Source organism: Sus scrofa, chromosome 16 (assembly GCF_000003025.6).
Source record: "Sus scrofa isolate TJ Tabasco breed Duroc chromosome 16, Sscrofa11.1, whole genome shotgun sequence".
In the NCBI taxonomy this organism is placed as follows: Eukaryota; Metazoa; Chordata; class Mammalia; order Artiodactyla; family Suidae; genus Sus; species Sus scrofa.
In genome coordinates, this window is record NC_010458.4 from 5,752,289 (window position 1) to 5,775,335 (window position 23,047).

At 44.7% G+C, this 23,047-nt stretch overlaps 1 protein-coding gene across 3 annotated transcripts in view; it reads right to left on the reverse strand.

The window, feature by feature from the left end:
* The window catches only part of RETREG1 (reticulophagy regulator 1), a 152,969-nt gene that overhangs the window by 25,796 nt on the left and 104,126 nt on the right, over positions 1-23,047 (reverse strand). The window lies entirely within an intron of this gene.

Sequence of the window (23,047 nt, forward strand, 5' to 3'; positions counted from 1 at the left end):
CTCTCTTGCTCTCAGTACATAGGTAACTCACCTTTATTAAATGACAGTTCATTGAATCTAGGGCTACTGGGGGGGAAAAACTTCAGACCTAAGCTGGGAATTGGATATATGGAGAGAACCTATGGAATCTAAGATACTATCTTTTCATTATTGTATATTGTACAGGACAGTATATCTTCTTAGCATATACTAGGGAACCTAAAGGTCAGAAGGTGTTTTTATAACTGAAAGTAATTTTTAAAGCAAAAAAGTAAGACTTTTTTTAATATATCAAAGCTGAAATCCTTTCACAAATTTCTTGAGCTTTAGGTATGAGGAGCTGATTCTCAATAAGAGGCAGGAACTGTGGTGTGGCTGGAGGGAGAGAGTGAGAGAGTGAGGAGTGTGTGGTGGATACAGAGGATAAGAATGGATCTGGTGGTGGGGTCTGAGCTCCTGGGTTCTGTCGAGCCCCAAACAAATCCAACCATGGATGCCTCTTTGTGGAGCCCATTCCCCCTTCTGCCTTAAGCTGGTTTCAGTTTGGCTTCTGGAATTTGCAACACAAAACGAAGTGCTACATTTTTCCAGGGAGGCAATGGAGAACTGTAGAATGCATTGTTAAATTACATGGTAGAAACAACTATTAAAAAGAGTTATAAAATAAGATTCCACAGAGATGAGTATGACTTTATTATTTTTAGTTTTTAGTACATGAATGGGTTTCATTTGCTACTTTTTCCACTTTATTTTTTAATTTTTAATTGTTATTGAAGTATAGCTTATGTACAATATTTCTATGTTACAGGTATACAATATAGAGTTCACCATTTTGAAGGTTATGCTCCATTTACAGTTATTATAAAATACTGGCTATATTCCCTGTGTTGTGCAGTACATTCTTGCAGCTTATTTTATACTTAACAGATTGTGCCTCTTACTCCCCCCACCCCTGTAATATCCCTCTCCCCTTCCCTTTCCTCAGTGGTAACCACTAGTTTGTTCTCTATATCTATAAATGTATTTTTTTGTCATATTCACTAGTTTGTTGTATTTTTTAGATTCCACCTGTAAGAGATATCACACAATATTTGTCTTTCTCTGTCTGACTTACTTCACTTAGCATAATGCCCCCAAAGTCCATCCATGTTGTTGCAAACAGCAAATTTTCATTCGTTTTTATGGCTGAGTAATATTCCACTATGTGTGTGTGTGTGTGTGTGTGTGTGTGTGTGTGTGCGTCTTCTTTACTCATCCATTCACCTGTTGATGGACACTTAGGTTGCTTCCACATCTTGGCAATTATAAACAATGCTGGAGTTCCCGTCGTGGTGCAGTGGTTAACGAATCCGACTAGGAACCATAAGGTTGCGTGTTCGGTCCCTGCCCTTGCTCAGTGGGTTAACGATCCGGCGTTGCCCTGAGCTGTGGTGTAGGTTGCAGACGTGGCTCGGATCCTGTGTTGCTGTGGCCCTGGTGTAGGCTGGCGGCTACAGCTCCAATTAGACCCCTAGCCTGGGAACCTCCATATGCCGTGGGAGCGGCCCAAGAAATGACAAAAAAAAGACAAAAAAAAAAAAATGCTGCCACAAACACTGGAGTACATGTATCTTTTCAAATTAGTGTTTTTTTAGAATGATCATTTTATTTTGGTGACAGTTCTTAATAGAATGGAAGGATGGAAATAGAGCCAAAAATTCACCCAAGGCAGCCAATAAAAATTCAAGTAAAGGTGGTTTCAGGCAGTGTGAAATAAAAATAGTAGTCAACACTCACCAGGGACCAGGCACTGTTCTGTATGCTGTAGACTTCATATCATATTCTATTAATATCCCTTCAGCCAACCTACTCATGCGGTGCCATTTATTATCCTGTCCTACAGATGAGGAAACTGAGGTTCCAGATGCATTAACTATCTTGCTGAGGTCACAGAACAAACACACAGGAAAAAGGGCTTTCATAAACGGAACTGAGAATGCTTATAATGGGAGAAGAACTCTCTCTGGAAGGGAACTCGGGATCATTTCAAAGATGAGTGGGAAAGAGCACCCGAGCAGTAATGAGGACCCTGATGAGCTACAGAGAGCGCGGGATGGAAAAGGCACCTTGGTTCCTGGGTGACGCTCGGGGACCAAGGAGTTTAGATTCCTATTTTCTCTCTCCACTGCTTCAGCTGTTTCCAAGCCGGGACCTTCAAGTGATTCCACAGCAGGTGCCAGCTGAGAGCCCTGGTCTCCAGTATCCTTTGCTGGGCTCTCCCAGGCCAGGCCAGCATCGCAAGCACCGTGTATATCTTCTCCCTCAATCTCTCCCTCTGAACCACGTCCCACCCTCATCAGTACATCATTTTCTCTTGCAGCAATTTATGAATTCTAGTTACTTGAAGTTTGTAATGCGGACGACCTCATGAGACAAATTTTATGAAGGAATTCACAGACATGGTTGTCTTCAGCAGCTATCAGAACTCGACTTCCCTGAGGCACATCAAATATTGACTGGATGGACGGATGGAAACACAATGAATGAATATCAAAGGAAAGCAAATAAAAAACAGGCGAGTGATATCATGTATGATTTTTTTTCACTTATCTGAGTATTTCTCTACATTACCTACTGTAATAATTAGTGTGTACTCCTTGATATGTGTAAATACATAGTAGGCAAAAATATCAAAAATAACCAAAAAATATTAAAATCAACTCCCACTTACATGGAATAGTTTTAAATTTTTTCCCTTGGAAATGGCGAGTTAAACTGCCTTTGAAATTAGGTAATAAGGAAATAGGCCTCATTTATTCCAAAGGTTTCCTAAACTGGAAATTAGTATTTTATGTGGCGTTCCTTCTGGCAAAACTTGGCTCCTAGCGCCTGACTTCTCCACCTGAATCCCTGGCTCCAGGGCCTTCTCTCACATGGCCCATGGGCATCCACGGGACCCATGGAGAACAGGGCTGGGGCCTGTGAAGTCGGCCGGAATGTGAAGATCTACGAATATTCAGCCTTCAGATGGGATAGAGAAAATCAGTCCCTTTCTGTTTTTTGTCCACTGGAGAGGTTTTTCACATACTATCATTTCTTCTTAAACACACACACACCCCCACACACCCTTCCAGTCCCTTTTAAGATTTTTCTAGATCCCTAAGAACTCATATTGCAAAATCATTTCCAAAGATCTTTAGGAGAATTGTCACATACCCCAGAGAAAACGCATTATCTCATCCTCTTTGATTTTATTTTTAATCCACAGGAATTGGAAATTGAAGCCAAACAATATTTTATAGAAAGTCAACAACGTCAACATCCCCTATTGACAAACTTCTGTGAAAGGGGATGTGTGACAGCCTAAGGTGTCACCTAGCAACTGGGACAAACAGCTGCTTCACCCGTGGCACCTATAAATACCCTTTGGCCCTGAGCCCTCACCTCCCTGTCATTCTCGGCTGGTGACTAATGGTCTCATGTGCTCTGTCGGTAATTGAACATCTGTTGATGTGAACTCCTGCTGAATTTTTCTTAGAAAGGTCAGTCAGTCTCCAGTTACAGATCTGAACATTTCTTGGTGCCATGTGTCAGAACTGGTCTTAATCCTCTGGCTCCATGACATCTTCCTCCACGTGCCCGCGTGCGTGTTTGCGCATGAGCGCGTGGAGGCAGAGAAACAACATAAAAACAGGCATCTGTTTTCCTGCGCAGACACTCACGGAATTAGAACTGTGATGAAGCAAATAAGGGAAGTCAACTGAAGGATTAAGTAAGCAAACACAAGATTAAGAAATTACACGGCACTCCATCTGAAGCCGTCACTTTCTCAGGCCAGCGAACCATGTGAACAACTTCTCCGGGGTCCAGGGGACCAGGAGGCGCCACCTGAGTGTCGCCTTTCCCTGCCCTGAGAAGCTGAGCCTCACCTCCCTCCGGGCATCTTGGTGTTTTATTTGGAGCTCTCTCTCTCTCTCTCTTTTTATTCCAAGCCTCAAACGAATCAGAGATCAGACACTTGGTGAAATTGCCCCTTTCCTCCTTCCATCTCAATCTCTGTGCTGCCACCTCCTTGGGAGCAGAGACCATGGACCATCTGGAAGCCCCCGAGATCATCTGGAAGCCTGGCACCCAATCACCCTTCGTGTTACTTCTCTTTGTTTTTTTAAGAAAAATTTTCCTTTAATTTCTAAGTGGAATGAAAGGAAAAGCAATTTGTAAAAGTTTGTTTTTGCTGTTGTTCTAGGTATATTAGAAGGGTGGCTTTTAGAATAACCTTCACATCTTTAAAAAAAAAAATGTCTTTTGGAGTTCCTGTCATGGCACAGCGTTGCTGTGGCTGAGGTGTAGGCCGGCGGCTACAGCTCCAATTAGACTCCTAGCCTGGGAACCTCCATATGCTGTGGGTGCAATGCACCTGCATATGGAGGTTCCCAGGCTAGGAGTCAAATCCAAGCTACAAATGCTGGCCTACACCACAGCCACAGCTATGCCGGATCCGAGCTGCATCTGTGACCGGCACCACAGCTCATGGCAATGCTGGATCCTTAACTGACTGAGAGAGGCCAGGGATCGGACCCGTGTCCTCATGGATACTAGTTGGGTTCATTACCACTAAGCCACCACAGGACCTCCCTTTTAAAATTTTTTATTAAAGTATAATTGATTTATAATGTTCCCTCTCTTTCTGCTGTAAAGCCATAAATATATATATATATATACACACACACTCTTTTTTATCTAATGGAACTCCTTACATTACTCTAGTTTTCATGAACAGATGCCAGAAGTCATTCTCCAGTGTTTTCAATTTTGTTACCCTTTCAACAAGTAGACTTTTATAAGCCCAGGGCTGGAACAATTTAAATTCCATGACTAGCTCCAAACAAGCTCCTACTTGAGACCTGCAGGAGATTAAACACCCTTTCATTTGTGAACACAGAGATTTGCTTCAATCACTACCCCCAGGGAAGAGACAGTTTCTGCTTTATTCCCAAAGGACTGGTAACATGTGAGAGTCAGGAAATACTGTCCAAGGAAAACAGAAACTGTTACCATGAACCAACTTTGCTAATTTGGATATAAGCCTTCCTTTGCATTCTGCTTAGGACCCACAATTTCCAATGAAGTACCACCCAGGATTTAGCTGGAGTCAGAAGGAAATGTCCCCTCCCTGCTTTTTTTCACCTTTGGCCAAGTTACATGAAATCTAAGCTTCTGTGACCATATTGAAGGATGTATTTCTCATGGTGCAAAAGTTTTCATTAACAATATAGTTCCTCATTTTGTTTTTTATCTTTTTTTTTATTTTTAGGCCCAGACCTGCGGCATGGGGAAGTTCCCAGGCTAGAGGTCTAATCGGAGCTGCAGTGGCTGGCAGATGCCACAGCCACAGCAACTCGGGATCTGAGCCACATCTGCAACCTACACTGTAGCTTACAGCAATGTTGGATCCTTAACTCACTGAGCAGGGCCAGGGATTGAACCTGTGTCCTCATGGATATTAGTCAGGTTCACTGCCACTGAGCCACAGCAGGAACTCCCTCATTTTGTTTTTTTTAGAGAACAACAACCCAAACAGACTGAATGATGATGGAGTTCCTCCAAAGAGCTTTTCTTATGAAGGTCGATTAAAATTAATTTTGTTGGGAGAATCTGTCAGTTTTTGTGTTAAAAGGGGGTACTGTGGAATATGGCAAACCCAGAGTCAGTGACTATCAGTCATGGAGATATTTATTCGAAGCCCTGCACTCTTAAAACACAGGCCACAGCGCCACCTTAGTCCTTCAAAGAGTGCATCTCTTTGTTTCGCTTCATTTATAGGCCCCACTGAATGACATTATTGGCCTTTAGAGGATCGCTTTATCAGTCACAGAAAAAGCAAGAATTGCAATATGGTGTCTTAAGGCTTGCTAAACTGGCCATCAGTTTCCTTCAAAAGCAGGTTTTTAACAATTAGCTATTGTGTAGCTATAAGTGAGTGCAATGCAATACTCAACAAGATTGTAGGGGGAAGCTGGATGTGTACTGGGGGGTCGGGGGGCGGGGGTCAGGGGACAGAGACTAGAGAGGACTATGTGAGGGTGAAGGGAGAAGTGGATCTGGGCACATGTTACTGAAGAGGCATCTTTTGTCCCAGGAGGTGTGCAGTGGTCAATGGAGTGAGGACAAATTTCAAAAGAAGTTATTTCTCCTAGTGATAAGTTTCTTTAGGAAAACAAAATTATAAAATTAATGACCAGAGCTTGTCTGCTTTAGAGAGTTTCTATAGGAATGCAATTCCCCCTACTTCCTTATGCGCAAAGAACAGCGATAAGAATTTGGCTGATAATTACAAAGGAGTCACCTTCAGTGCGATTCTAACCATGCTGTAACCAACAGGACCCCATGGTCCTTCCTGGGGCAGGCCCTTTCCCCATACCCTCTGCACTAGCCCCTCTTTGAAGTACCTGGATAGCAGTATCTGATGCACATTTCCTGAGTTGTTTTACAGATGCTAAAACCATCCACCTGATGGAAGAAATTAAGTACTCAATGACCAAGAGCACTCAGCCCCCAGACCTACTGGCGCCTAAGGATTAATCCCTATGACACCACCCTGTTACCTCACTATCAAACAATCAGGGAACTGCAGGAGGTGATCCCTCACCCTGCAATCCCTCCCTTTCTCACCTGGCTTTTAAAAATGCTTTACAATTTTGGTCCAAGGAGTCTGAGCTCTCAGGGGTCTGAACAATGCTAACTGTCATTGTGCATTTTACACAAGGAGACTGAAGGGGTTTCCACAAACACTTGTCTAAACAGTTCCTCCAACATTTCATTTCCATTTCCATTATTAATTTGCTCAGCAAACTTCATTCTTTTTTTTCTTTTTTTTTCCATCTGCACCCATTGGCTGTGGAAGTTCCCCAGCCAAGGAGGGAACCCGTGTTACAGCAGTGACCCAAACCACTGCAGTGACAATGCCGGATCCTTAACCTGCTGCAACCACAGAAGAACTCCCAGAAAACCTTACTCTTAAAAATTAGTATTCCTTTGTGCCATGTAGTTCAGTGCAAATAAACGAGATTTGAATGATCTAGGCTGTCCCTTACTATGCCTATAAGAGTGATACCTGCCACCTCTGTCATTTTTACTCTGCAGATCTGCCTCCAGAGTGCAGTTCCTGCCACGCATGCTTTCTGTGTGGGTAAACTTCCAAGGCAGCATATTGGAGATCACCAGGTTAGCCAATATTCTAGCCATTTCTAGGAAGCCACCCACACTAAGTCATCCATAGCCACTTGGGCAGGCTGTTATATTCACACCCCTCACTCCTCTCCCTCTAGGTCCCTGTTTGCTGTGTTGGCTAGCTGGTAACATTTTAAATGCCTTCTTGTTTTTATACACACACAGAGTTTATTATTATTCCATGTTATATTTGTACTCTATTGTAGGGGTGCAAAATTTGCCACCCCAAATTATCTCTTGGGCAGGCAGATCATGTTGAGCTGAAAATGAGCAAGGCCCAAAAAACTCAAGAAGAAACTTTGACCTTCCCTCACCTGCCTGTAAGAATTTAAACAGAGGGCCTGTTCCAGGAAGAGATCTAACCCTAGAGAAATCTGCGAAGAATACAGGCTATGTGTGGTAAGGGACGCTTCGAACGGTCTAGAGATCAGAGCCCACTCTGTGTCTCACTGTCTCTGCAGGCCCAGCAAACATTTATTTCCCAAACATCTGCTTTTCTATCTCTGTGTCAATTCCCTTTCTTGCCTTTGAAATCCCAACCCTCCAGCATCCTCTTTTGTCTTTCGCTGAAGATGGTATTTAAAGTGAGGGTTTGGGTCATTTAAGTTACTTAGTTCTCCTGGATCTCTCCCATGCATGCGTGTTAATAAATTTTGGGTTGACTTTCTCCTATTAATCTGTCTTGTGTCGATATAATTCTTAGACCAACCACAAGAACCTAAAAGGGCAAAGGAGAATTTCTTCCTCCCTAGCACTATAGTAAGAGGAGCTAGCTCTTATATCAACCTTAATCATTTACTTTGCCCATATGGGAACCATCTAGAACCACAAGGACAAAGCTACTATGAAATGGCATTTAAATGGGCCTGGACATTCCAGGGGTTGTCTTCTCCCAGTTCAGCGGATCAACTAAGTGGTGCTAAATATTTATAAATATTCATCATCCTAGGTGAGCACCATTAAGACAAGTCTTCAGGGAACTGACCACAGCCAAAATGGAACTGATGGAGCCAAGTGGTCAAAGAAAATCACCTATAACTGAACAACACAATGACTATTTTAAACAAACATGAACTGAAAGACAAGAGAGAGAGATCTTTTAATCACTCTCTCGAAAGACAATCTATGTTTAGAACTGTGTTTTGATCAGAACTGAATATATTATGCACATTCTTCTCCCCACCAGCTCTTCTAGCTCATGCTACCATAATGCATTTTCAAGAAATGGAAAAAATGGCTCATCAAATGTTGGCTTCCAGGGAGCTCCCTGGTAGATCAGTGGGTTGAGGATCTGGCATTGTCATTGCTGTGGCTCTGGTCACTGCTGTAGCTCTGGTTACTGCTGTGGCATGGGTTTGACCCCTGGCATGGGAACTTCCTCATGCTGCAGGTGTGGCCAAAAAAAAGTTGGGTTCACATAAAAGGTAATTGTTTTTATGTATTTATTTATTTATTTGTCTTTTATGGCCGCACCCATGGCATATGGAGGTTCCCAGGCTAGGGGTCCATTCGGAGCTATAGCCGCTGGCTTAAGCCAGAGCCACAGCAACGTGGGATCTGAGCTGTGTCTGCGACCTACACCACAGCTCATGGCAATGCCAAGATCCTTAAACCACTGAGCGAGGCCAGGTATCGAACTTGCATCCTCATGGATGCTAGTCGGGTTCGTTAACTGCTGAGCCACGATGGGAACGCCAAAGGTAATTGTTTTTAAAAACAGATAACATGATTTTGCTTCTCTTGTCATAAAGCAATCTTTAACTAAACTATCCAAGACAACATGGTTTGAGTGATCCCTGTACATATCGTAGCCTCAAGACAACCCCAGACACTAAGAATAAGATGAGGTTCACTTGCAAATTAAGTGCACTTTGAACATATAGCCAGAGAGGCCAGGAATGAATCAACTCTGAACTCTGTTTTGAAGCACCTCTTTGGAATCATAAAAGCAAATGAAATTAACATTCTTTTACGTTAATGAATGATGCTAAAGAAAGCAGGGATATAATGATACACAGGTCGGTGGTGCAGCAACCACAGGGGTCACTGGGTGACTGTTCAGAGGCCTGACGACTCCACAGGAGGGACTCAGGAGTCATAAAATAAGGAGCTGGGAGTTCCCATTGTGGCTCAGTGGGTTAAGAGCCCAACTAGTATCCATGAGGATATGTGTCCAATCCCTGGCCTCACTCAGTGAGTTAAGGATCCAGTGTTGCCACAAACTGTGGTGTAGACTGGCAGCTATAGCTCTGATTTGACCCGTAGCCTGGGAATTTCCATATGCCACGGGGGCAGCCCCCCCAAAAAATAAATAAAATAAAATAAGGAGCTGGGCCAGATAGGATGTCAACCATTTCTGGATAATGGCCCTCTTCAAAACATCTCAGGAATTGAGAGAGTCCAGGGGCCCGAGGTTGAGTACTGCTGGATCAGATAGTCAAGGGCACTCTCTGCTCAGGAATTTTATAATCCATTCAGATGTTCACTTGAAAGGCTGAATTAGGGTTTTCCTAAATATGTCCTCTACTTTTATGACATAAACATTCGTTTTCTCCTATAAAGAGTAGATTTAGAAATTGATATTAACTCGAGAGAGGAATATTTAAAGCTGGCAAAAGTCCCTTAAAACACCCCTGGTGATATTGATGGGAGAGAATCTCAGCCAGAGGGTATCAGGGAGGCTTCCAGGTACAGATGTCAAAGTGTCAGATCTCAGGCCCAAAGAGCTTTCCAGCAAACAGGCCTCCTAATAAGCTGAGAAGACCCAGTCTGCTTCTATTTTCTGAGGCTGTTGAGAGTATGAAAGATGTAAAATATCAATGTTTGTTGTCCTAGAATGGAGAAGCTTAAAGCCACAAGGGATTCCATCTTTCCCTTACAGTGGATTGCTGGTTTCCAGGCCCTGGGGACCACAAGTCCACAGCAGATGCCCCACGGGCGAGCCCTCTGTGGGCTCAATTCAGCTGGACCCATAATGCAGTCTTGATGCTGCAGCCTTCACTGATTTGTTGCCTTTCTTTTGCAAAGTCGCTAAAACACACAAGTAGAAATTCTGTGTTTGGTCAAAGCAGGGACCTATAATTTCACTGGAAACATGGGGCAGGAGTTGGCAGAGATGGGGGCCGGAGCGAAAAGTCACATTTACCCAAAACAGTGGGTACCCCTAACTGTCAGGGTCTAATTACTGGGACTAATTAAACTTCCTTTCTCAGAGTTTCATTCTGGGATATAAAAGAGCTGTCATAGCCTATCTTTATCCATGGCAAGCAATGATCACTTTTAAACTGCCTTATCAGTATTAGATAACTTTGTTATGCTCTCATTGGAGCTGGAATAGGTTATTAAATCTCAACCATGTTAATGAGAAATCCATACGAACATTCTTAGACTTGGGGTACAACTTAAATGCTGACTGAAGACTAACAAACAAAGCAGTACACACCTGGACAGGTAACTCAAACCCAGCAAATGCTGGAGTTCCTGTCATGGCGCAGCAGAAACAAATCTGACTAGGAACCACGAGGTTGCTGGTTCGACCCCTTGCCTTGCTCAATGGGTTAAGGATCCAGGGTTGCTATGAGCTGTGGTGTAGTTTGCAGACTCGACTCGAATCCCGCATTGCTGTGGCTCTGGCGTAGGCCGGTGGCCACAGCTCCGATTAGACCCCTAGCCTGGGAACCTCCATATGCCATGGGAGCGGCCCTAGAAAAGGCAAAAAGACCAAAAAAAAAAAAAAAAAAATGGCTGCAGGGTGGATCTGGCCTCCAGGCTGCACTGACCTGCTGGGTTTGGAGTGTCAGGGCCTTCAGCCATGTGGTTAGAAGGGGATCACGGACTGGCCCAGCCAGCTGACCGAGAACCACTCCAAGAGGTTCTAGTCTAAGGATGCCCTCCGTTTATTATGCATGTCCCAGGCGCTAGAAACTCCATTAGGAATCTTATGGTATCGTCTCTCATTCTCACAACAATCCGACAAGGGGGGTAAAATGCCCCCGTTTTCCAGATGAGAAGGCAGATGCAACCAAGAAGGGGCAGAACCAGGATCTGAACCCAGGTCTTTCTGACTGCAACCCACCAGCCTCCCAAGCCCGTGGTTACAAAAACAGTCCTTTTGCCAATAATATATGAAATAAAAGCACACAATGTCTTGCCATATTACTGGTGGAGCTGTGGTATGCCAGATTTGACTTGTCAAGTGTTACCATGAGAAAGATTTTCTCCAACCTTAAAATAGTCCTTGCCCTAGAAGTGTATCCAGGTTGTAGTTCAAGGCATCTAACTTTCTAATTTTTCCTGGGTAAAGTTGCCAAGGCCTCATGCCTCAGAACATTGGTAACTAATGGAGGGGGGAGAGTCAAGGCACAATCACTATCAATGAAAAATCAAAATAAAGAAAGGTTATTTCCACCCCGACTCCTCCTGGTGCAGCGGGTTTCACCAGCATTGACATCCACCCTGCCCAAGCATGGCAGACCATGCTAATCTGTCATAAATACTCCTTCCAGAACCTTTCTGATGAGCTGTCACCCTCCTATCGGAGGTCCAGGCACCATTTCCAGTTTATAGGAGATGGTATGAAAGAGTGAAGTCATTTGCCATCAAACCCTCAGCACGTACTTTATGGAACAAACCATTTCCTATTTTCCCCTCTGCAGTGCCCAAAAAAGGGATTATCTGTTACTCCCTTTACTGTCACTGCCAATGTTTGTCCTATCTTAGTGTACTGCACAAATCTCTTCTTGTTTCAGCAAGCAGGTCGATTAATTCTAGATTTATAACCCATTGATGTCTATATTCCTTTTACATCGAAATCTAAGTCTCAAAGCCTCCCTTCATACAGACAAATACGCTTCTAAGAGCAAGTTTTCAACATATTACAAAATGGGGAAACTATGACTCTTTAGAGTTCATGTTCAGTTTAATTCCTTGGAAGGAACGTCACCCCCCCCCACTAGTGTTACAAGCTAGTCCAGAAACACTGAGTTAATTACTTTGAGGAGAGAGCCATGTTTAAATATATGCATGCCACATAATTAGTGAGTCCTGCAGAGAACACTCTCCCTAGGGGATGCGCGTCATTTCGCAAAATACCTAAACACATTTGTAATCCCCTCATCTTACCTGAAGATGGCGTTTAGAGGTGTAATTTCTACAGGCATCATGTGCAGACACTACACTGATAGATGGGTCTGTTTTCTTTGCAAACAAAAGTATTTGCTTAGCGTTCCACTCAAACCCCACCACAAGCCGACACTTCCTGAGTCACAGGGGAATACTGGTGCACAGTGGCTTGTTCTGTTTAAAGCTACCAAGGCAGCCACATCATCACGGTCATTACTACGTGACACTCCTTAAGCACCACCACAAGTCGGTGTCTGCCGGCCCTGGAGACCCGCTCCAGCCTTGAAGCACAGCAACCCATCAGAAATCCCAGTTACAGAGGAGGGGAGGCATGTGGGGGTCCGAGCCCCTCCTGCACCTCTTCCCCCACCAGATACTCACCACGGCTGTCCCCCTTCCAAGACAAGGGCTCTGCCCTCCGGAGATCCCCCATCAGACACTGCTGAAGCCCCAGAGCCACATCTTTAATAGCCCTTGGTGGCACTGACCCAGTGGGTGACAATCATGCCTGGGGTAGGCAGACCCTGCAGAATGGAGGCTTTTGTGCAGGGGGTGAGCATGGGCAAGTGAGTCCTGGCCTGGAAGGCTCCTGGGTGGCTCCTCATAAGGGTAACACACCTGTCCTAAGCTCACTGAATTTGTGTGTGTCTCTCAGGAACAGCCAGGATGCTCTCTACCCCACCATTTTCCAACATGTGCACCAGGCCACTTTGTGATGTAGATGTACGGCCACACGCTGCCACATCCAGGTCCTGCGCCTTGCCTTTGCCTGCTTGAGATCCAGAGGTGCCAGGTCCCGTGGGTGAGAGAAGGCAGTTCTTGGTGTAAAGGCACCAAGGGAACAAAGCGACTGAAGAGGGAACGGAGGCATGAGAGGAGGAGAGAGAGATCAGAAAACACAGCAGGGAGGTCCTTCTCAGGTAGAACCGTCCTGCCTGAGGGTCTCACTCACACAAACCCCGATGAGATGAGGTCGCTCTGGCCCAAGAGCCAGAAGCCAGGATTCCCCCAGGAGGTCATTTTTATTTTCCTTTTCAGAGTTTACTGGTGGTTTCACAAGAACAGCTGAAGAGACATGAACAGAATTTTAACTTGCTTCTGCTTGAAGGTCTTTCCTCTGCGTTTGGGCTGGTTCTTACTACACATGCTTCCTAGGCTGCCATGGGGACAACCAGCCCCAGAAATCAAATGAAATCCCCTGATTTTATTTTATTTTATTTTATTTTTTTTGTCTTTTGTCTCTTGTTGTTGTTGTTGCTATTTCTTGGGCAGCTCCCGCGGCATATGGAGATTCCCAGGCTAGGGGTTGAATCAGAGCTGTAGCCACTGGCCTACGCCAGAGCCACAGCAACGCGGGATCCGAGCCGCATCTGCAACCTACACCACAGCTCACGGCAACGCTGGATCGTTAACCCACTGAGCAAGGGCAGGGACCGAACCCGCAACCTCGTGGTTCCTAGTTGGATTCGTTAACCACTGCGCCACGACGGGAACTCCGAAATCCCCTGATTTTAGTTGAAAGAGAAGTGTGATAGGAAATGTCTCATTTTTCAAAGCAACCTTTCTTTAAACACCGCAAGCTCATGCCCTATTTATTCAAACACAAAACTGAGGTGTTATTTTTTCCCTTTAATTCCAACCCACAACTGACCTTCTCTGGAAATGAATCGATACTTTCTGTCCCCTGGTTTTCAGTTGAAAATGAGGTGAGTGGAACACTTCATTTTCTGTTTCTTCATACAAGTGTATCTATTGAATCCACGTGTGGCAGAGGCTCTGCTCTTGGTAATTTGCCTCACTCTGATCCACCAAGGATTTGAGATCGCTTAGAAAAGTACATAGAGGAGTTCGCATTGTGGCTCAAAGGGTTAAAAACCCAACTAGTACCCATGAGAATTTGGGTTTGATCCCTGGCCTCACTCAGTGGGTTACGGATCCAGTGCTGCTGCAAGCTGCAGTATAGGCCACAGATGTGGCTCGGATCCTGTGCTGCTGGGCTGTGGCGTAGGCTGACAGCTGCAGCTTGGATTCGACTCCTAGCCTGGGAACTTCCATATCCATAGGTGTGGCCAGAAAAAGAAAAAAAAGTACATAGGAAACAAGGGATAAAATAAAGACCTCAGGGAGCACAGCCTGTTAGTCCACTGGATGTATTTGTACAAAATAGTGAATTTTCTCCAGAAGACACAGCCCCACACGAGGGCCCAGGGCTTGGGGTCAGAGCCTGGGATGGGCAGAGGCAGCCCCCGACGAGCTCCCTCAGCTGGGTGCCCTGTACACAGCTGCTGCAGCCAGGGCAGGTAGTGACCCTACGAAGGAATGAGGCTAAGACGCCTGATGGGAGAGAAAATAAGAAAGCGCAGGGGAGGAAGGGTGCCCAGAGGTGCATCCGGAAGGTCGTGCACATGATCCAGACACAAGCTGTAACTTTACCTCGGCGTGGCTAAATCAGAAGGTTCACAGTGCCCATCAGATTAAAGCCAGGAGTTCCTGTTGTGGTGCAGTGGAAATGAATCCAACCAGTATCCATGAGGACTCGAGTTCAATCCCTAGCCTCACTCAGCCGGTCAGGGATCTGGCATTGCTGTGGCTGTGGCGTAGGCTGGCAGCTACAGCTCCTAGCCTGGGAACCTCCATGTGCCGCGTGTGAGGCCCTAAAAAAGGACAAAAGGAAAAAAACAAAAAACAAAAAAACCGCAGCAGACCAATCAGACAGAAGATAACTTGTGCCCTGAGCGCCCCTCCTGCGGGTCCTCAGCTCACTGTCCAACACAGTGGGCAGACATCCTTGTTCCCCCAAGAAGTGGTAACTCCTTTCACCAACACAGGTCACTGGTAGCAACCCAGGCTCACCTGGTTAAGTCACTTCCAGGAAGGATCAAAACGGTGCAAACCGAACATACGCCCCTTGTAGCCCTACCAAACAGACCAGCCAGATCAAACCACCCAGGAGTGCACCGTTTCGTATACACTCGCGGCTGAGACCACCCTCGAGAGAGACTGCATGGAGTGCAGATGCTGAATACCCTCTGGAGAGATCACAACCGGCAGTCAGGACAGTCACAACCGACAGACCACAGACGGCTGAGGTGCTTCCACGCAAAAGTGACCTATTCTGTGTGGCGTAAGCAAATGTATAACTTATGTTAAGCATTATTCCCTATTTTTTGAGGACTTACAATGAGCCACTCATCAAGCTCAGTATTTAGTGTGGGTTACCACATTTAATCTGTAATACAAACCTATAAAGGAAATGTTACTATCCCCATTTTATTGATAACAAGATGAAATTCAGAGAGGCCAACCAGCTAGTCAATGGGAAGGCGGGGATTGGCAGCCAGGATTGGAAATGACTTTGCATCCTTCCACAGACCACGTCTGCAGTCACACGACAGAAGAGTTAAAACAGTTAAAACAGTTAAGTGTTTATGCCTGAAGATGTGAGCTGCAACTCACTAGGAAGTTATTCTATATAAATAAGTATATTCATCAAGAGACCAGACCTTTGGAGCATCCCTCTGTTAGGAAGAGATGCCACTGAGCAGCAATTTTTTCAAGAGCAGGGAGAGGGGAGTTCCCGTCGTGGCGCAGTGGTTAACGAATCCAACTAGGAACCATGAGGTTGCGGGTTCAATCCCTGCCCTTGCTCAGTGGGTTAAGGATCCGGCGTTGCCGTGAGCTGTGGTGTAGGTTGCAGACGCGGCTCGGATCCTGCGTTGCTGTGGCTCTGGCGTAGGCCGGTGGCTACGACTCCGATTTGACCCCTAGCCTGGGAACCTCCATATGCCGCGGGAGCGGCCCAAGAAATAGCTAAAAAGACACAAAAAAAAAACAAACCAAAAAAAAACAAAAAAAAAAGAGCAGGGAGAGGGAGCCAGAGGGTAAGTTTTACCACAGACAGACAATCTCTGTGGGAAAAGAATCTTTGAGAAAGGATGGTATGTGTATAGACTGGGTCACTTTGTTGTTCAGCAGAAATTATCACAACTTATAAATTAACTACACTTCAATAAAACTTTTTAAAAAATGATAACTGAAAAAAATTTATAAAAATAAGTAGCCAGTAAATACTTCTTTCTCCGGATAATAGTCTTAAAGCCCCCAAACTCACTGTCTTTTTTTTTTTTTTTTTTTTTTTTGTCTTTTTAGGACCGCACCTGTAGCATATGCAAGTTTCCAGGCTAGGGATTAAATTGGAGCTGCAGCTGCCAGCCTACACCAGAGCCACAGCAATGCGGGATCCTAGCCAAGTCTGCGACCTACACCAAGTACAATACAAGTACAATACATTTCTTCTTTATGTTCATTTTCCTCTATACTATTTCTATTTCCCTAAAGGGACAGTCATAACATCTCAGTGGGCAAACACCGCTGTGCATGAGATTTGAGCATGATAATGGGAGAAAAAAGAATGTATACATGTATGTGTAACTGGGTCACCATGCTGTACAGTAGAAAAAAAACTGTATTGAGGAAATAACAATTAAAAAAAAGGGATCTGCCCCTCAGGTAAGTCTGTCCCCTCACATGCCTTCTGTGGGACTCAGATTTCCACAGTGAGGAGAAACCCTGGAGCTCTAGACGCATGGGCTCTACACCATGTGCCCATGAAGGAACAAAAGGCCAGAAGTAAGGACAGCCTGCAGGAGTGAGCCAGCTCCCTGTCAGGGACAACTTCTCTTGGCAGCCCCAGGACAGACCTTTCCACGGCCCACCCACACGGCAGCTGCAGCCCATCTTCGGGTCTGAAAACAAATCTTCATCACATTTTAGGGATGGCAAAGTGACCCCCTGTTGATAAAACAGAAATGAGCTTTGGAGTTCCCACTGTGGTTCAGCAGGTTACAAACCCAACTAGTGTCCATGAGGATGGTGGGTTCAATCCCTGGCCCCACTCAGTGGGTTAGGGATCCAGTATTGCTGTGGCTGTGGCGTAGACCAACAGTTGCAGCTCTGATCCCACCCCTAGCCTGGGAACTTCCATATGCCGTGGGTGCAGCCCTTAAAAAAAAGAAAAAAGAAAAAAGCCTTTAACAAGGCTTCATCACTGGAAGCTTCTGGGGAACCGCATGGGTTTGGGAAGAATGTTGCTTGTTAACTGGTCGTTAAACTATCTCACGCTGAACAAACTCTCTTGCGACAAGGACAGACTGCGTTGTTCTCTGTGTTCTCAGTCAAATTGCAAATATCAGCCCAGCTGGGTCAGAGTAGGATTTTAAAAGTGGTAAACACTGTCTATGCCAGAGAGATATTTTCCACGACTGTATTAGAGGGGAGAAGAAAAATAAATCATTTGTGCCTTCGACGAAGCTTTCTTGAACGCCTAGAAGGCCCTGGGGATGTATAAGGGAAGACAATGGAGCACACTTAACCTCTGTGTGAACTGCATTTATTCACTTCACCTCTCTGCCTATTTGAAAACCAACAGCAGCGTAAGGACTCTCTCTGGCAGGCATATGAAGGCTGAAATACGCCCTCTGGTGGGACTCAACCGATGGTACAGGCACACAAAGCGTGAGCCTGGGCGTTCGGGTCAGACTTCATGATGCTTTTCTTAGCCTCACTTTGTATTTTAGAGAAATAGTATTAGCACAGCATAGACTTCATGAGGGAAAATTAAACCTATAAAATTAATTTAAAATTAATATTAAAAATTAAAATGAATTAACATTATAAGATGAGCCAACCTGAATTATCAAAACATCTGAATTAAAGAATATATTTAAAAACAACTTCTTTTAAACCTTCCAAGACCAAAATTCCATGTGCTTGCTAATGCCATTTCCAAACACTCAAGAGGCCACTGTGTGTTTGAAAAGCTTTGGTTTTCTTAAGCACAATAACCCTTCATATATCCAGAACCCAAATATATGGCAATTTCTCCACTCCAGAGCAGAGTAGGTCTAATGTGCAAATAGCAGAGATTGCTATAACAAGAGTTAACAGTTTTAGAGGCTGAGTAGCCTTTTTCAAACTTTTGAGTCTTTACTATGTTATATGAGACCTCAAATAACAAGTTCAGAGAGTTTGGTGTTAACAGCCAACATTTTGCCTCTTAAATGCCAAACCTGCACACTGTCCTCAGTAATAGTCTACTTACTAGTTGAGCATTAGATCTGGGTGCAACACAAGCAGATGTTACTGAACAATCTGGAAAGAAGTTGCTCTCTGTGATTTTCTTTCTTTCTTTTCTTTTCCTTTTTTTTTTTTTTTTTTTTTTTTTTGCCATTTCTTTCTTTCTTTCTTTTGCTTTTTAAGTCCACACCTGTGGCATATGGAAGTTCCCAAGCCAGGGGCTGAATTGGAGCTACAGCTGCCTGCCTACACCACAGCCACAGCAACGCAGGATCCAAGCCATGTCTGCGACCTACACTGCAACTCACAGCAACCCTTAATCCACTGAGCGAGGTCAGGGATCAAACCCGCACCCTCATGGAGACGAAATGGGTTCATAACCCGCTGAGCCACAACAGGAACTCCACTCTGCGATTTTCAAGGGGCCATCCCACCAGGGCTCCTTCTCCTGTCCCCTGAGTAGCAGGATGCCATGTCACCCTTATTCACTGTGGACTTCTGAGACACTTGTTCCCCCAAATCCACACTGAGCATGTTCCACCCTCAGGGCCCATATCACTGGGCCTGACCTGCCTGAAGTTGTTCTGGTCTTGCAGAAGGCAAAGCCCCTGATGTGAGTCCAGGCACCTAGGGCAGGTCTGCACCACCATGCACTGAACCCAGGTCCTTGTCACCTGACATGTGACCCCAAACAACTCTGCAACTTCCAATGTGCTAGCTTTTGCCCTTGGATTTTCTTCTCTCTCTTTTTTTTAAAAATTTTTATTATAGTTGATTTACCACGTTCTGTCAATTTCTGCTGTACAACAAAGTGACCCAGTCATACCTACACATCCATACTTGTCCTTGGATTTTCTTGATGTGTCATCTATACCGACTTCTGTATCACATATCCAGCTAATTCCCAACTTACACACTCAGTTACATTCCAAAAGTTGGCATTTTTACACCTCAGAATCCGGGTTTCCATGAAAAGTTATAAACAGTGCCAAGGTCCTCTGGCCAATTCACAAAAGCGTATCTTACCTCAAAATGTCTCTCAAGAATTCACGTGGCCCCACAGGCCCCAGTCCCTTGCCTCAAACCCTCTCCTAACTTCTCACACCTCGAATAACATCCAACTGCCTACTGTGGCCTAAGAAGTGCTGTCCTCTTTCCTACTCACTTTTCCCGCCTTTCTGCTCCTTATAGGTATCAGCCGATACCCTCTCGGAATCTCTGCCCAAGCTGGGGCCCCCTCTGGAATCTGTTCTCCTTATGCCCTCCCGTGACCGGCGCCTTCAAATCTCAACTCCAAGGGCACTTCCTTAGAGAGGCCTTTTTAACTTCCTCCATCCCACACACCAACCAGGTCATCTCCCACACTGCCATTCTTATTTTTTCAGCTCTCATTATCATAAAGACTGGTTTACTTGTTTTTTAATGTAAGTGTTAAAAAAAAATTCTCCCCCATTCAGACTGTGCTCCATGAAAACAGGGGCCCAGCCCATCACCCTGTCACCTGCAGAGCAACTGTCTTGGATGCACCTTGAAAAAAAACAAACAAACAATAACCCAGTGGGTGCCTGGCCACGATTATCTCGTGTGGAAGGGCTTCTGAGATTAGACACTTTCAGAGCTCAGTCTGGGTGGCCTAGGGTCCCTTCAAGGCGGCTGGAATAGGCAGTGTGTCACCTGTCCACACCCCTCCACTCAGGTGACTGAAGACACCCAGGGCCCGCCCGCTGCCTCCAGGTGGAGCCCCAAATGGGGTGGGAGGTGGGATAAGGAGCTGCAGGGAGCCAGGTCCCTGGCCAGGGGATGCTCTTCCCGGTATTTTTCGATCCTGTCTGCTTCCCCGGTCACTGTCCTCGCTTCCTTCCTTCTTCTTTGGCCCTGGAGGCTTCCTCCTTGGGTTTCTGCCTTCCCTCCCCAGCGTCAGAACGCCGTTCTTTCACACCCTCCCCCGCACTTCCTGACCTTGAATCTGGCACAGAGTCTTGGAGGTTCTTAACCAAGAGGGTTTGTTACTGGCACCAAGATAAACAGCGAGGAGAGGGGTCTCTCCTCCGCCTCCCCCCACCCCCCTACCCCAAGCAGTTGTGTTCAGGTCGTCTGTGAAGTGGCTGAAATGGTACATCAGGGCCACTGGACCAGGGCGCATGAAGCCATCAGGGCATGGGGGCCCTAAGCCCACATCTGGAGACCCTAGTGAAGCGCCCCTCATTTGCTTTCCACTGATTAAATTCGGATTTAGCTCACTGCCGGTTACAGATCTAATGCAGATCAGCAAATTCCAGACTGGGACCAAAGTAACCTGAAGAAGACTGAACGTGAGACTCGCACAGAACCAGCTGCAATCGGGCTCCAACAACGCATTTTGAAAGCAGATATGAGACTTTTAACAGTTATTTCTCTTCTAGGTGTGGCACCAAAGGACCTGTCCAATGGCTTCTTTTTTTTTTTTCCTTTTGCTTTTTAGGGCCGCACTCGTGGCATATGGAGGTTCCCAGGCTAGGGGTCAAATCAGAGCTGCTGCTGCCAGCCTATACCAGAGCCACAGCATTGTTAAATCCGAGCCGTGTCTGTGACCTACACCACTGCTCGTGGCAATGCCAGATCCGTAATCCACTGAGCAAGGCCAGGGATCAAACCCACAATCTCATGGTTCCTAGTTGGATTCGTTTCCACTGCACCACGATGGGAACTACCCATTGGCATTTAGTCTCAGATTCGGCAAGAGCAAAATTCCCTCTCCTGTGGGATATTTTACTTCTGGCCTGGCTCTAAACATTCCTCCTGTCTGGGGCACCCTTTCTAACTTTCTGCACAGTTACAGGAAAAACAAGCAAATATACTTAAGTAAAGTATATTTTATCAAAAAAACACCAACTGTTGAGAGCTGGGAGTTATCAGAATAGAAAAATATGGGCAGAAAAAAGAGGAAGGAATTAAAAAAAAGATGCAGGAATAAGCACATTGTGGAAGATCATGCTGAGTTCATCAATTGCTTCCGTGGTGTTTCCTTCCTTGAGGTGGGTCCTGGGTATGGAAGTGTCCACTGTGGGTTCTCCATCACTTCCAGAATACATATAATCAAAAACAGAATGTTCATGTAAGATAAAAAGGAACAGAAGTTTTAAATTTGAATCCCTATTGCCTAGTTTTAGCTTAAACAAACTTGAGAAAAATCACCTAACTTCTGTATGTTTTTTCTCTTCCAACTGGTACACTTTAATAATACTCCACCCTTTTCTACCTATTCACAGAATTTTCACCAAGATCAATGAGATAATGGGTGTGAAAGTGCTTTGTAAGTTGAAATAACCAAAGAAATATTAGTTTTCTCATACTCATATTGTTGCCATTATAATTACAAGAAAAATATTATTAAAACTTGGAAAAAGAGTAGGGTAAGGATGTACTACTTCAAAGGAGTGAGAGGGAACTTCCCACTGTCAGCAAACATAGTATCAGTTTCTGGTAATTAGAATTATTATTAGGTAAGTGTATATGTTATATATCGTGAATATATATATATATATTTTTTTTTTTTTTTCTGGGGCCGCTCCGCGGCATATGGAGGTTCCCAGGCTAGGGGTTGAATCAGAGCTATAGCCACCAGCCTATGCCAGAGCCACAGCAACACGGGACCCGAGCCACATCTGCGACCTACACCACAGCTCATGGTGACACCAGATCCCTAACCCACTGAGCAAGGCCAGGGATCGAACCTGCAACCCCATGGTTCCTAGTCAGATTCGTTAACCACTGCGCCACGACGGGAACGCCTATATACATTATTTTTGTCTATCTTTTGTAACTAGTAAAATATTTTCAGAGAGAAACTTACGTTTGTTTAGTTTACATCACAAACCATTAGTTCAAAATATTAATGCTATCCACAATTAATTACTATATAATTGTCATAATGTTGTGTTTCATTAAGGCAACCCTTATTAAATCCCTGCCGAATCTCTCCCTTCAATCTCTGCCTTCCAGATATTTATGGAAGGTGTTAAAATGGTTTATAAATACATTCCATTCATAAGTATTGATTAAAAGTCCCTGTTCTGTGCAAAATTCTATGCAGAGAGTTGGTGGGAATGCCACGATTTAGAGCAAAAAAGAGAAGGTCCAGCTTCCAGAAGGGCTAAAATGTCATAAGCGGGATATATACAATACAGGTAGCTCACCCATTATTTCAAACCAAAACTGACATTTAAACTTCTCTGAAGATGTTTTCTGAACTATTTAATCAGTCCATGTCCTAAATCTAGGCACTTGTAAGAACATCATCTTCAAGCACTTAATTTAAGGTCTCATTTTATATAGAAAGTTGTTTCATTACTCAGTGAGCTCTCAACTTAATGTCCCTTTTGATGGACTTGGAAGGCATTTGGGAGAAAATGAAAACTGGAAAACTGAAGAGTAGCTTTGAAGGGCATGATTACAACTGATTATAATCTACACACACACACACACACACACACACACACACATACACATACACATCATACAGACATGGCTGAAAAGGGATGCTTATTCAAGGATAAAAAAAATATGTGGTATTCCTGCTCCTAGAGAGTTACCAGTTTTCACATTCTTTGACAATAAATTATCAATAACCTCTCTCCCTTTTTAAAAACAACTTTCTCTCTACTTTTTCATATCTGAATTTCAA